Source organism: Cyanistes caeruleus, chromosome 20 (genome assembly GCF_971803275.1).
Source record: "Cyanistes caeruleus chromosome 20, bCyaCae1.hap1.1, whole genome shotgun sequence".
NCBI classification, from domain to species: domain Eukaryota; kingdom Metazoa; phylum Chordata; class Aves; order Passeriformes; family Paridae; genus Cyanistes; species Cyanistes caeruleus.
The window spans coordinates 8,112,583-8,127,497 of NC_141720.1; the positions used below are offsets into that span (position 1 = coordinate 8,112,583).

At 47.9% G+C, this 14,915-nt stretch overlaps 1 protein-coding gene across 1 annotated transcript in view; it reads left to right on the forward strand.

Annotated features, from left to right (window-relative positions):
* The first annotated feature begins 8,329 nt into the window (after nucleotides 1-8,329).
* The window catches only part of NACC2 (NACC family member 2), a 55,258-nt gene continuing 48,672 nt past the window's right edge, over nucleotides 8,330-14,915 (forward strand). The window contains exon 1 of the mRNA XM_086858623.1: nucleotides 8,330-8,542. The gene's annotated coding sequence lies outside the window, so the exon portion shown is untranslated. The remainder of the gene's footprint in view (nucleotides 8,543-14,915) is intronic.

Below are 14,915 nucleotides of genomic sequence, written 5' to 3' on the forward strand. Positions count from 1 at the left end.
TCCCAAAAAACGCCCCCGAGGTGACTATGGATGCCTTTTTAAATGCTCATCGTCACATTATCCATCAGATACATATTTACAATCATTCATTAAATTAGGATGTACGTTTCATTCTTCTTTCTTAGAATATTAATGCCTACTCCTGGCTGAAATGCCATATGAATATTCATTAAAAAATCAATCAATTCCTTTGCCAGGAATGATGTCATTTGAGCAATAACTGAAGCAGTAATCGAGCATGCTATGAAAAAACGATGAATGCCATCAGATCTAATGTTTATTGAACTCCGTGTGGGTAAATCACAGCAGGTTTTTTCCCAGGCTTTTGTGTGCAGTCGCTGGTGCTCCAGTTCCTCCTCCTGCCTGGTGCCAGGAGCCCAGCCCAGCCCCAGCAGGAGCAGGAGCACCTCGGAGCAGGTGGGAGACATCCCACAGGGATGGATGGGCCTGGGGGCCGGGCAGGACCTCACAACCCTGCCCAGCTCCTCCTGAAGAGTGGCTTAGACATTTGTCTTATAACAATGGGAAAAATCATTGTGGGAAACCTGGAAAATCAATCAGCTGAAGGCTTCTTCCCAACAGATCTTTGGCTGGCAAAGCTCTCTCCCCTCTCCTGGAGTGTTGTCCTGGGTGGGCTGAAGCAGTGGCTTTTCTTGGGGTGCCCTCTCTGCTTTAAAGGTGCAGCTACCAGGGCAAACACAGAATAAAGAGTAACAATACACTTCAGGAGGGATCATTATTACTCTAAATTTTCTCAGACCAAGACTGTCTCAACAATAGCGAGGGAGCTGTGCCAATGCACAGGCCCTACTGCAGCTCCCGTGATAAGATCACACCCGAGTTCTGTGGGAAATATGAAGAGACTTGGCTTAACTTCAGCACCAAGAGTCACTCGATCCCTCACAATAAAATTCCAGACCATCTCGTGTCCAGCAGCAATATTCCAGGAGATGTCTGGGCTGCTCTGTGCCCCTGCCTGGTCTGTTGTCAGTCACCAAGACACGAGCACAGCTTTGCTGGTTTCTCTGTCCACCTGGCACTGTGAGCGAGGAAAACCCTCCCGTGGGTGTGAGCCCATTCCAGCGGGGACAGAGCCTGCCGGTGACACCGGATCCCAGCGGAGGAGGAGGAGGAGGAGGAGCAGGAGCCAAGGTTACCTGCTCCCACCCCCAGCACTGCAGCACCAACTCGTGAATCAGGTTCTGACAGCGCTGACTTGCTGCATCAGTCACATCACAGACACTTCAACCCAAAATATTCCTCTACAGAAAGGAAGGGGAAACACAGACCGATTATGCCAGTCTCATTTACATGCTTAGCTTAGAAAAATCAAATGCCTGACTCTGTCTCTGGCAGTTTCACGCTCTCATCGAGGGTATCATCATCTCCTGCAGAGCAGACACGTGGCCAACTCCTTCCCTTTCCACCTGGCCAGAGTTATTTGCCCTCCAAGGATGACCTGAGCATCTTGATTTAAAGGCATCTCACTTGTGTTTCTGAGCACCTACGTCAGAAGTAGTGAGGGGTGTAAGAGGATCTGTAGGGAGAGCCTGAGCACCATTTATTGGCTCAGCGGTCAACTGAGTGGTCAGCTTTAAATGAATTAAAATTATGAACCAAGAAAGACTTCAAAAAATTGATGGTTTTATCAAAGAAATGAGTCACACTCTGTGAGAGGCCTCAGAGAGTGTGTGAGGGGTTTGGGTTGAGATACATCATGAGGTGTTGCTCGATGTCCCCAAATCCCCCAGGCTGGCCACAGACACCCCTCCACATTACAGGGGTGCACAGGGAGCAGCTTTACCTCCTCTGCCAGACCCAAAAGAGAAGCTCATTTCCACTTTTCCAAACTCTTTAAAACAAACCCTGACTCCAGTGCAAAGCTGCAGCAGGAGTGAGTCCCTTGGAGAGCTGCCCCAGCCCCCCAGGGCTCTTGGATCCGGCACTAACGGGACGTCTGCTCCCACAGCCAAGTGTCAGATGGTTCATCTGGGGAGCAGAAATCATGGGCAGAGCTCAGAGAGAGAGCAGGCAGCCAGAGCAAGCCTGGTGGAGTCCTGTGAATTGCGCCAGCTTGACTTAAATACCATTTCTGAGCTTTAGAGGCAATTAAATATCAACATCATTTACCAGACGAGGTTCCATCCACCAGCACGTTGTTGAGTCTTTAAGATGAAAGCAGATACTTTTATGGAAATTTATTTTAATGCTGCTCCTGGGAGAACAGTCTGCAGGCAGTGTCCAGGGAGGTCAGAAGCTCCCAGGCTGGCAGCCTCAGCTGAGCCAGGCTGTGAGTACCTGCCACGAATTAACACAGCCAGAAAATGCCTCCCAGGGCTGGGCTTTCTCTTCTCCCACAGAGAAGAGTGGTGCACAGGCACCACACCATTATATAATAAATAATTAGTAAAACAGGCCAATGATACATGATTTTCTGTTGTTGCCCTGCTCTCACCTCGGGGGACCCAGCTGGAAACAAGCGGTGCCTTGAGCTTCTGGAGCAATTCTCCCGGCAGGATCTGAAGGATTTCTCTATTTACTAACAAGTAAAGCCTTTTTACACACAGCCTTGTGCCAGTTTAGTCAGGACAATGCAGCTGCCTTGGAGACATCTCATTTCTGTTTGTTTTAACTTATTCCTAATCATTTTAATGTAAATCAAATAAGCCTGGCTGGAGTCAAAATAATCCACATCTGCACCGTGTCAGCTGTGTGGCACAGGGTGAAGCTCGAGCCTTGTGTGGAGGCTTCATGTAAAGAACTCAGACATTTATTTATGCTATTCGTAAAAAATAACAACTTTAACTTCACCCTATCCCTGGAAGTGTCCAATGCTGGGTTGGAAAGGGCTTGGTGGAATAAGGTGGAATTCTGGGATAAGTGGAAGGTCTCACTGCCTTGGGTTGAGGTGGTCTTTAAGGTGCCTTCCAAATCATTCTGGGGTTCCATGAACATCTGATTCCATCCCATTTCCCCATGAGTGACTTCTCCATGCCAAGGTGGGAAAGCCCTGGCCAGAGCAGTGAGGTGGGAAAAGCTGGCAGCAGTGCTTCCCTGTCTTGGCTGGCATTTTGGGAGCTGGAGGGATGGAGCTGGGAGAGCTGGAGCCATCACCCCCCTTCAAAGCTGGGAGGGAGAAAACCCCACGGAGAAAAAATGACAGAGCAGAACAGCCACCAAAGACAACAAACAAAAGGCTTTCTTGGGTGAAGAATCATCTCCCTGGGTGCTGTGGCTTTGGCTGAGCAAAGATTTCAGGGGCTCATCCCAAAATGTGGTGTTAAAGCCCCATCCCTCCTGCCACGAGTGGCACCCTGGGGGATGTTCACTGTCCCATCTCTCCTCCCATGTGTGACACTCTGGGTGATGTTCACTGTCCCATCTCTCCTGCCATGGGTGGCACCCTGGGTGATGTTCACTGTCCCATCTCTCCTGCCATGGATGACACTGTGGGTGATGTTCACTGTCCCATCTCTCCTCCCATGTGTGACACTCTGGAGGATGTTCACTGTCCCTCCTGCCATGAGTGGCACTCTGGAGGATGTTCACTGTCCCTCCTGCCATGGGTGACACTCTGGGGGATGTTCACTGTCCCAGCTGCAGTGACAGAGGCTCTTGTCACCACAGGGCTATGTGGCAGAGCCCCCGCAGGGTCATGGCCGGGTTCAGGGAGCTCAAACGCCATCAAAATGCCAAATCTGAGCCCCGGGGCTCCCGGGGGAGCGCTGGGGGCTGACACGAAAACATTGCTGGGCTGGAATGAGACCCCCGTGACCCAGGAGAGATTTACTGCAGCAGGGCTGGAGCTTTCCCAGGGAAATCCACTCCAGCCCCGATGGGAGCAGAGAGAAATCCGGGAGCGGGGAGGGACACGGAGACACCACAACACGGGAGGCCAGCAGGTGAAGAAGTCCCAGGACAGCCACAAACCTCTCCATCTCCATTTTGCAGGAGGAAAGGCGGTGTCAGAGCTGCCTTCAGCCCCGATTTGAGCAGGGTGGCTGAGAGGGAGCACTCGGGGGGTCGGTGCTGCCCCTGCCCTGCTGGCTGCCAGCATCCCCCGGCTCTCCTTTCCTTCAGGGATTGTCTCTGTTCCTACAGCAGCACAACAAGAACTCATCACCTGGCAGAGATCGCTCGGCTGAACGGGAGAGGAAAAGGCAGATCCCTCCGGTAAAATATATAAATAAATAAATAGAATATATTATATTATAATAATATATAAATAAATAAATAAAAATAAATAAATAAATAAAATATAAATATTATAAATTATTATAGAATAATATAATAAATATGATTATTTAATAATATAAATTATTATATATAATATATAAATATATTATATATTATATCTAAGTATATATTTATATAAATATATAAATATATATTTTTATATATAAATATATAAAAAATATATATCTATATATAAAAATATATATAAAAATATAAATAAATATTTATTTATTAATAAATATAAATTATTATATAATTTATATATATATATCAAATATAGGAATAAATAAAGCGCATAAACGAGGGGTTCTGATACATTTTGTTTTGTTATTTGCCACCGTTGACGGCGTTGTGCTAATCCCAGTGAACTCTGCTGGGCTGGAACAGAGCTGCCGTGTCCTCTCCTCCCTCCGTGAATATCAATTGTGCTGGACTGGTGGCTAAATGGGCCATCAAAGGGAGATTTCTGGAGATTTTCTCCACCTACCACAAGGCCTTGTAGTTCACAAATATTGGTCATGCGTTGGGCTGGGGAGATAAAACTTATTCTACACACAAAGCAAACTACAAAAATTCTTGCTGATAAGATAATTGATGTGCTTTGCAAAGTCCTCTGAAGGATTGCTGCAGGGTAAGGAGTCTCCTCGAAAACTCCAGAATTTTTGAATCTTCCAGCATCCCTTCCAGCCCGGAGCTGCCCTGATGGGTGTTCAGGGTGATCCCACCACAAAATGCTGGGGATCAATCCCAGCCATACCCAGGAGCATTCCCACGGCAGCATCTCTGGGGGCAGGAAGATGAGAAAAGACCTTGAAGGTCTTGTTCCTTACCAAATTTGCTGGAAAGTCACGTCCCTGCACAAAATAAAGCAGAGATTGGTGCAGTGATTGATGCTTTGCCATGGGCTGGTCCCCAGCCAAGCTGGCCCCCTCACCCAGGCATCCAGAAATACACCTGGAAATCAAACTGCAAAGTGTATTTTAGCCACCTCCAGTGGCCTTAGAGCCCAAAATTTGGAGAAGGAACAAAATCCCTGTAGCTTTGCAGCGAACAGCAAAAGTTCAGCTGAAGAGCTGCAGCCAGAAAGGGTTAAAGGGACGTGGGATGCTGGAGGATTGTTTCTTCTGCTTCACTAAACCACTGTTCAGATGGAAAAAAAAAATAAAAAAGTTAGCTCTCCTCCTGCAAGAATGTAAATGTTGGGTATTTTATCAAATGATTTCTTCAGCCCTCAAGCCATTCTTCAATTTGAAATGCTAGATTGAAAAAAAAAATTCAGGCAAGAGAGAGAGAGAGAGAGAGAGAGAGAGAGAGAGAGAAAGGAAGAAAATATTTCCGCAGCCCAAGAACACTTTGCAGACATTATGGAAAATGTTGCCTGGTTTGTTTCCTCTACTCACTGAACCAATCTTTCGCATTAAAATCAGCAGAGTAGTAAATAAACATGTTTTCTCTAGCCCTGGAGCCATTCCGAGACATCAAATGGTACTTAAGAAATGTTTCTTTCTCCATCACAGAACACTTTTAAAATGTCCATGGCTGAAGGGAGGGAGGATGCTCCTGGGCTGGAGCATTAACAGCCTCTGCTGTCTCTCAGAGCTGGGGCGGCCCTGGGCGAGTCACAGAGCTGGGGTTTTCTCTCCTCTTGGAGCACTGGTGGAGTTTTCCAGCCCCCCACAGATGTGGATTTCCTGAGCCCCTCAGAGAGGTGCTGGGGCTGTCCAGCCCCACATCCCCGTGCTGAGCCGGAGCACGGAGCTCAGGGGCAGCACCTTGGGACAGCAGGAGCTCGCTGAGCCGCGTCCCCACGTCCTTGGAGCACAGGATGCTCAGGGAGGGACAGGGGGACAGTGCTGGCCACCCCACAGGGATGTTTGACCCCGAGGAGGTGCTTTGGGTGTCTCCCGTGCCAGGGAAGTTCTTGCAGGAGATATTTCTCATATTTCACCTTTCCCTCTTTGTTGCTCCAAGCCCTGTCCAACCTGGCCTTGGACATTCCCAGAGATCTGGGGGCAGCCACAGCTTCTCTGGGCACCCACCCTCCCAGGGAAGGATCCCCAAATCCCTTCTCACCCTGTCCTCTACCAGCTCCAAGCCTTTCCTCCTCCTCCTATCACTTCTTCCTGATGAGCTGATGTTGAGATGCTTCCATGAAAGCCGAGGAAGGGGAGCTGGGGCTGTCACACTGAAGGGTTGTACGGCTGCTCTGCCTCAGAATGAGCTTTGGGGACATATTTCTCATGCATCATTTCTAAAAAAAAAACCAAAAAACAACCAAACCCGAATTTATCTTGAGCAGAAAAGCAAATGTGTTTGTCCTGACCTGACACTGTTTTTTTAAAGTGTCAAGTGCTAATGAAATTCCTCAGCCTTGAGCAGTTCTAGGCATTCAATGCTGATTTTTAAAATATGGGGATATTTTGCTGCAGATTTTAAGGCAGCCTCGAAATGATGAATGTTCGCGAGTGCGAGAGGAAAGAAACTTCCAGATTCAAAGAAGTTCTGACATAATCTCGCATGCAAAGCAGACAGCAAGAGGCTCCTGCTTTAAAGAGGTTTTTTGTTACTCCTTTGAAATTCCTTTAGCAGACGTAAGGCCAACGCTGCACTTTCATCATGCAAATTTGCTGATTTTAATATTTTGGGCTCAGGGAGGCAACAAAGCAAAAGGATTTTTTTATTCTTTTAGGCTATAGGATGAAATTTGGAATGGAAATGTGTCCACAAGGCTCGAGCAGTTCCCCCTCAGATTGCTCTGCTTTTTGTGAGGCTTTAAAGGCTTTTTCTGCAGGAGGAGGGTTTGGAAAAGGAGCTGTGGGTCAGCACAGGGCATCTCCCTGTGACATCAAATCTGGGCTGGGATAAAGACCAAAGCTCCAGTGGCTTTTCCAGAGCATGGAAGCTCATTACATTATGAAATAATCGAGGTAATAAAGGTAAATAATAATAAATAACAGGAATGAGATTAAATTAAAAAGAAATATTAAATGAAGTGAAAAAATAAATGATCAGGTAAAAAAAAAATGAAAAGGAAATAAGGAAATGAAATAAAAAAGAAAAATAAAATTAAACAAAGTGTAAACTGAGGAAATAAAAGGAACTAAAAAACTGAAAGAGCAAAAGGAAATTAAAAATATAAACAGCAAAAAAGAAATAAAATAAAAGAAAGAATAAAATGAGATTTAATATTAAGCAATATAGTAAAAAGAGATAAAAATAAAATAGACTAAAATAAAAATAAAATATACAAAAGTAAACTAGAAATAAAACAAAAGTTTTAAAAAATAAAATAGACTAAAATAGACTAAATAAATAAATAAAATAATATTAAAATAAAATAGAATGCCATGTCATAAAATGTAAAAGAAATAAAATAAAATAAAATAAAATAAAATAAAATAAAATAAAATAAAATAAAATAAAATAAAATAATATAAAATAATATAAAATAATATAAAATAAAATATAACATAAATAAAATAAATTCTAAAATAAAATAAAGAAAATAAAAATTTAATTAAAATTCTACTATTATTCTATTAAAATATAATAGAATAATATGAAATAAAAATGAAATAAAATGAAAAAAATACAATTAAATAAAATGAAAATAAAAAATAAAAAGTAAAAAATAAAAAATTTTAAAAATATAATAAAATAATAAAAAAGTAATAAAAATAAAAAAGAAATAAAATAAAATAAAATAAAATAAAATAAAATAAAATAAAATAAAATAAAATAAAATAAAATAAAATGAAATAAAATGAAATAAAATGAAATAAAATGAAATAAAATGAAATAAAAAGAAATAAAAAGAAATAAAAAGAAATAAAATAAAATAAAATAAAATAAAATAAAATAAAATAAAATAAAATAAAATAAAATAAAATAAAATAAAATAAAATAAAATGTAGAAGCCATTGGGAGCCGGAGGCAGGAGCCCGAGCCCCGCGGGTCCCGCCCCGCTCCGGGCCGTGCCCGCCCCTCCGCGGCCCGGGGGTGGGGGGAGCGGGCCCGGGGGGGCTCGGGGTGTCCATGGCGGGTCCCGCCCCCGGCTCCCCCCGGCTCCTCCCGCGGGTCCCCCCGGGCCGGTGCCGCCCCCCGCTCCCGCCCCCGCCCCGCGGGCGGCCCTGGCGCGGAGCCGCTGCCGGTGCCGGTCCCGCCGGGCCGGTCTGTGCGGCGGCTGCCGGCGCTGCTGGGCGAGGTCAGGGAAAGTCCATGTGAGGAGCGGCTGGAATCACTTCCTGCCGCCGCCCGGCCCCGCCGCGTCAGGCCCAGGGCAGCCTCGGGGGCCGGCGCCCCGCAGGTGAGCGCAGCCCCGGGACCCCGGCCCGGCCCCGAGCCCCGGCCCGGCCCCGGGACCGGCCCCGGCAGCGCCCGGGACAGCGCCGAGCCCGCATCGCCCCCGGGCCGGGCCGGGCCGGGCCGGGCCGGGCTGGGCTGGGCTGGGCTGGGGGGGACGCGCACATCGCGCCCTTCACCCACAGCCCGGGGGTCCCGGGGGGGTCCGGGGAGGGGGGACCCGCCGGGGCTGTGACCCCCGTGGGGAGCGGGGTCCGGGGGCTCGGGCAGTTCCTGCGGCACGGGGGGACCGGGGCTGAGCCCTCCGGGGGCGGCGGGGCTGAGGCGCGCTGAGGGCGCGCTGAGGGGATGAATGCGGGCGCAGGCTCCCACTCGGGCTGCCGGGGGAGGGAAACGCTGCGGAAAGGGAGAGACTGAAATCCAAAACCCGGCCGAGCGCTGACATTGGGGTTTGGGGATGGATCTCCGAGCCGAGGGGTGGCGGGGGCTCACGGGGGTCCCCCGGGACCCGGCGGGGACCCCTCTGGCGCTGCAGCAGCCGGGGCCGGGAGTTGGGTTCGGCTGCGGGAGCGCCGCGCTCCCCTGCCCGCCGCAGCCTGCTGTAGTTACAGCGCTCAAGGACTTCTCCAAACATCTTCCCTGCCCTAGGAAAATCCAACGCCAGCGGTACATCGCGTGCTGCTCCGCCGGCGAAGTGCAGGATCACTTCCAGCCAAGTCTCCATTACCCGCCGGCTCATTAATTTGAATATTCCCTTCTATTTTTTTTTCTTTTTTTCTTTTTTCCCCCCTCTCTCCCCTCTCCTTTCCGGAGGCATTTGCGAGGCTTGTGGGCAGCTTGATGTGCTCGCTGCCTGCCAAGTGTTTGCCTCTCGCCCTGCGTAATTGAGGGGCTGGCGTGCCGGCTTACCTTCTCCAGCTGAAATATTAAACAGCAGGAGAAGCTGGGATCGGTAAACAAACCGGGATGATTGCTGCTGCTGCTGCTGCTGCTCCGTGGGGACACTGCCATGGGGTCCTCAGGAGAACCGGGGCTGCTCCAAAGTGCAGCATCCCAGCTCGCCTCACCCCAAATTTCCTGCTGGATTCGCAGCCTGCTCTGAAATTCTGAAAGCTTTTAACTCAAAAGAGCAAAGCTGAGCTCTTCCTTGTGAGCTGACTTGCTGTGGTTTGCCCAGCTGAGGACAGCAAGGCTGTGACCTCAGGGTAAGGATGATGGAGGTGATAATGCTTGGATTTGAAGTGGCAAGTATAAAAAAAATTAGGGGTCTCATCCTCTTCCTTCTGAGAGTAAATGTCCTTCTGTGGTTATGACTGCTGTGTTTTGGGGTTTTTCCTCCTGCAGAAGCCTTTTAATTAAGGTTTCACTGGGTAAAAGCTGTCCTTTTGGGACACTGCAGGCTTGGGAAGGATTTCTGAAACTTAAAATCTGTCAAAAAAAGCCCTCCCAAGGCAGCTGGAATTGCAGAGAGCAGAGTAAAGCCAGGCATCAGGACAGGAGCAGGGGGTCCCACGGGGGTCAGAGATGTGCTCTGAGTGTTGCTTGGGCTGTGGCTGTGCAGGGCAGTGTTCCCAAAACATTGTCCAGGGCTCCCCAAGCTTTTCCCAGAGCCCCGCTTTGTTCTGAGAGATGGATGCTATTAGCTAAGATGTGTGTGTTGATGCTGGATCATTTTGGAAGTGATATTTTTGGAGCCCTCTGGCAATATAAAAGCCTTTTAGCTCCCCCAGCCATGACTGTGCTTTCCTGAGGGAGCCTGCTGGAACTGGAGGCAGATTTTGTCTCCTCTCGGCCGGTGCCAGTGACAGGGCAGCATCCCCAAGCTCGGGGGGACACGGAGCATCCCCACTGCTTGTAAGTCCAGGAAAGAAAAATCCCTTCTCCTTGAACTTGAGCCTGGCTGGAGCATCCAGGTGAGTCCCTCTGGACTGGGCTTTGGCTCAGATCCCAGTTGGAGGTGTCAGGAGGAGCGAGGCCACTCTGCAGCATTGCTGGCCAAGGAAGAAACACCAGCAGAGCTCCTGCCAGAGCCTGATCCACCCGGAGAGCTCTGGGCTGGCTCGGGAGAAACCTCCAGACTGCGCTTTCCTGGCTGGGGACACAACCCAGCTCACCTTGGAATGGAAATATTTATTTCAGGCTGTCCTGTAGCACAGCCCGTGGTCCCTGCCCGGCCTCCTGGAGGGCTCGGGGATCTGCAGGGATGGGATCAGAGCTGGCCCTGCTGGCACAGCAGCACTGGGGTGACGTGGATTGGGGACAAACATCATGGAACAACCTGGGAAACAGTGCTGGGACTCGGCTCCTGCTTTGCTCTGTGTTTAAAAATATTCGAGCCTGACAAAATGGGGTTAGAAGGAGGATTCAAGCCATGGCTTTGAATTTTTCCAGGTTTTCTGAGCCAGCAGCTTTTCAGGTGGGGAAATAGGGTGGGATGTGCTGGGCAGGAGGGAACTGCTCCGAGACAGCTCCAGGGATGCTGAGGAGCAGGGGGGGGCTGCACTTGAGTGGCTTCTTTCCCCCTCTTTCCTAACCTGTCTTTGAGTTTACTTGAACGTAATGAAAGAAATAAAACCCAGGCATTCAGCTGGAGGAAATTAAAGGGGATTGTGAGTTCCCTGCCATACCTAATGGCCAGAGCAAGCATCGAGCATTGTATCTTGCTGCAATTAGGCTTCAAATCGAGCTGAGCCTGTGTTTGGCATCCAAAGAAATCTTCCCAGCCCATTTATTCCTCATGCAGGGAAGTGGCAGCGGATCCCATAGCCCTCAGCACCCACTGGGATGGGCACACCTACAGGAGGGCGTGTGGGGTTTTTTTGTTTTATTAAATCGAGCCTGTGGAGCAATTGAGAAATAGGTGAAGCGTGCTTAAAAGAGGGTGAGGCTGTTGGTTTTCTCTACCTGACTTTATTTGCGGAGTGACAGGAATTTTGACAGGCTTTGTGTCTTTTTTAGCAAATCAAGTGTCATGCCAGGTTTGCCTGTGGATGAGATCATTTGCAAAATATGTTTCCCAGCTTGCTTCAGGCATAATTCATTGTGTCAACTGCAATTGCTCATTTGCTAGGAACTGTGATTCATTAGTGGTTTATTTTTTGTTGGGGTTTTTGGTTTTTTTTTTTTTAAGTTCAATTTGTTTTTAAGCAAATGTTTGGAGGCAGAACAGGAATCTGAAAAAAGAAAAAAAAAAATAAATAAATTAAATCTTAACATTCTTTGTAGCCACAAATTCTGCTGTGAAGGGAAAACTTGCTAAAATGCCGTGTTCTGGGGGAGGGAGAGGCAATCCCAGGCGAGCTCCCCGGGCAGGATTGCGCTCGGGTTTGTCATGTGGTTACTCCTAAATGGGGACGGAGGTAATAAAAATCGGACTGCTGGGACAGAGGATGGAAGCAGCGTGTGCAGCTTCCTCCTTCTCCCAGCCTGGGGAAGTATCCCAGGGATTTGGGCTGGGTTGAGCAGGAGGGATGGAGGATGCTGCTGGGACAGGAGTGATGGGAACAGTTCTTTGGTGAGGTGACCAAGACCCCCCGAAAGCTGCAGGCTCAGTGGGATAAAATGAAGATGAATAGCCCTTGGCACAGGTTTTGTGCTGTGTGTGTTCCCGGGGCTGCTCGCAGCCGGCACAGTTTGGCCTCGGGCTTTTCAGAGCTCCTCACGTCAGACTTTTCACAGAATTTTGCGTGTCGAGTGCATTTTTTTGGTGCTGCGTTTCCTATGAAGACAAATATTTCAGTGCATTTTTTTCCCCTAGGTGGGTGGATGGGAGGGGGCAGGAATCGCAGCCACAAACTACCCTGCTCTAGCAAACCAGCCTGTGTGAGCTGAATAAATTGATACACTTTCCACCAAAAGATTGATTTTATTTTTTTTTTCATAAAACTTCAAAGTGATTATGAAATGTACATTTAAGCATAAGTAACTTGACAGGTTAGTTTGTTTTTTTTTCCCCTGTGCAACAGTTCTCTATAAAGCACTCTTAAAATGTTTTTTTTTCGGTTTTTTTTCTTGAGTATTTGCACATAATTTCTGGTTTTTAACCGATAAAAGATTTTTACAAGCCAGGAAAAAAATTGGGAAAGGGGGAGAGAGAGCACAGGAACGTGGGGAGTCTGCTGACTTCTGGCGCGCCGGCGCCGTGCCCAGGCCCTGCCAGTTTGCAGCGGAGCCCAGTGCCAGGAGCCAAGGGCAGCAGAGCGTGAGCAGAGGGAGGTGGCTCCATCAGAGTGACCATATATAGTCACTGGGACCAGATTAAACACTTCACCTCCCCGGTGTCATCCCCACAGCCATAAAGCCATTAGCAGCATCTATTCATCATTCATTAAAACAGCAGGAGAAAATTCCTCTTTTTCCCCAGCCCACAGCATCTCCTTGGTGGCTCCTGTGGACGCATCAGCTGGGGGAGAGCAGGCAGGTGTTTTCCATCCCTGGGGGGGGCTGGGGCTGCAATCCAAGGATTGGAACCCCCAAGGAGCTGTGGGTTCAGTGGGGCTGAGGGTGAGCTGGAGAAGGGTCCTGCCTGCGGGTGCCGGCGCTGGCTGCGCTCCACACGCGCGTTCCTGCCGTGGTATCCACTGGGAAGAAGCATATGGCAGCCTGGGATATATATATACATTTTGTGTGGGGGGACATGTTTTACATGCCAGTTCTCCCTGTCATAGGACAAACATTTACTCTTGGATTATGTGAAGCATTAGGGAAGCAGGAGAGAACATCAATCCTTGCAGGGAGGCTGCAGGAGACGCTGGGCAATGGTGACACGGCAAAAGGGGTGATAATGTTTTGGCCCTCCTGAGCTTTATGGGGTTGTGCTCCACAGTTTTAACGTGAGACATAAATAAAGGGTTGGTGTTTCGTGGTGTGCCATGCAGAAGGCAGTGGCCAAGTGCCCAAAGGAGAAGGGCAGTGAGGGTTTATACATTTGAAGGTGGATGAAAGGATTTGATTTCCAAGGGAAGAGGCAGATGGGGCTTGCTGGGAGATTTCCAGTGGGATACATGAGCCTGGCTGCCCTGTGGGAGTACAGACCCCTCCTGGCACAGGCACTGCTCCATGGCTGAGATCCTGTGGGATGAAATTCCTCCAAGCAGGAGGAACCTCTCTCCATAGGTGCTCCTTCACTGGAAACCTCCCCCAGCACCACACCAGCTGCACCAACCTTGAAGGACTAAACCTGAGTGGATAATCTGCATTTTGGCTGTTCTGTTGTGGTTGGGATCGCATCCTCATGACAAACTTGGCGATTATGATTTCCTAATGGGCATAAGGAGGCTTTGAGTCCCTCTGACTGGATCTTTTCCCTTCTAAGAAGTTCTGGTGGACTGGGAAGGAAAACTTTGTGGGTTTTGCGTCACCCTTGCAGCTGCAGCTTGGCCTCAGGGCAGGTGACAGAACCATCTCTCACTCATTTCTACAAACCAAAGTTGTTTAAAACTTCATCTGTCTGCTCCCCAATTATCTGCTCCTTCTGTGCCTCCGTTTATCCATGCTAACATCATCAATACATGCCCATGCTTAATGAAACATTATTGCCTAGGTTTAATTGTCTTCTAATTAAGTAAAATAAAATTTTGCACGGTGGTTGCAACAGCATTTTTCCTGTCTGGGAATTCTGCTGTGCCTGAGGTACCTGAGCCCAGGGAGTGGTGACAACCACAGTGGTGCATCCCATGGAGAAGGGGATGGACAGCAGCAGCAGCCTCCTCCCCTGAACCTGCTGCTCCTCTCTGTCACCCTGGTTAAATTAGATTAATTGCCAGCAGCTTTTTGTTTTTTGGATAAACCTCTGCATTTGGTAAAGCTGCTGGGGTTGTTGCTTCAGCACATCCCCCCTGTAAGACACAATGTGGGGTTGTGCTGAACACCTGGGGAAAGGTGCCCCTGTTCCAAGACAGGGCATGCAAGTGTAGGGTGGATTTTTGACTCTTGTCTGAGCACAGTTTCTACTCTTAATGCATCATTAACATGGTTTTCTGCATTTCATTCAGCTCCCATTACTGCACTCAGTTCCGTCTGTTAATTTTGGTATGTTGATATTTTTGTTGTCAGCAGTTTTTTTGTTTTTTTTCTTTTTTGAAGCATATAAAAACCATTAGTGTGAAAGAAGATTAAAAAGATACATTACAATTAAAATGTTAATGAAATCGGCATCGTACAACTTTTGAAACCATTTAGGCATTAATCTTTCTTGGTCTCATGTCCATTAACTCGGGCGATTCTTATTCCACACTGACCCCTGCTGAGAGAGTCGTGCTATAATTGGATTTTAAGAACTGGGGGGAAGAAAAGGATGGAGAGAGAAAAGCCTTGGATAAAAAGGGGGAGTTGGGAAGGTTGCCTTCCCTTCCTGCGAGGTGTCCACGGAAATGAAC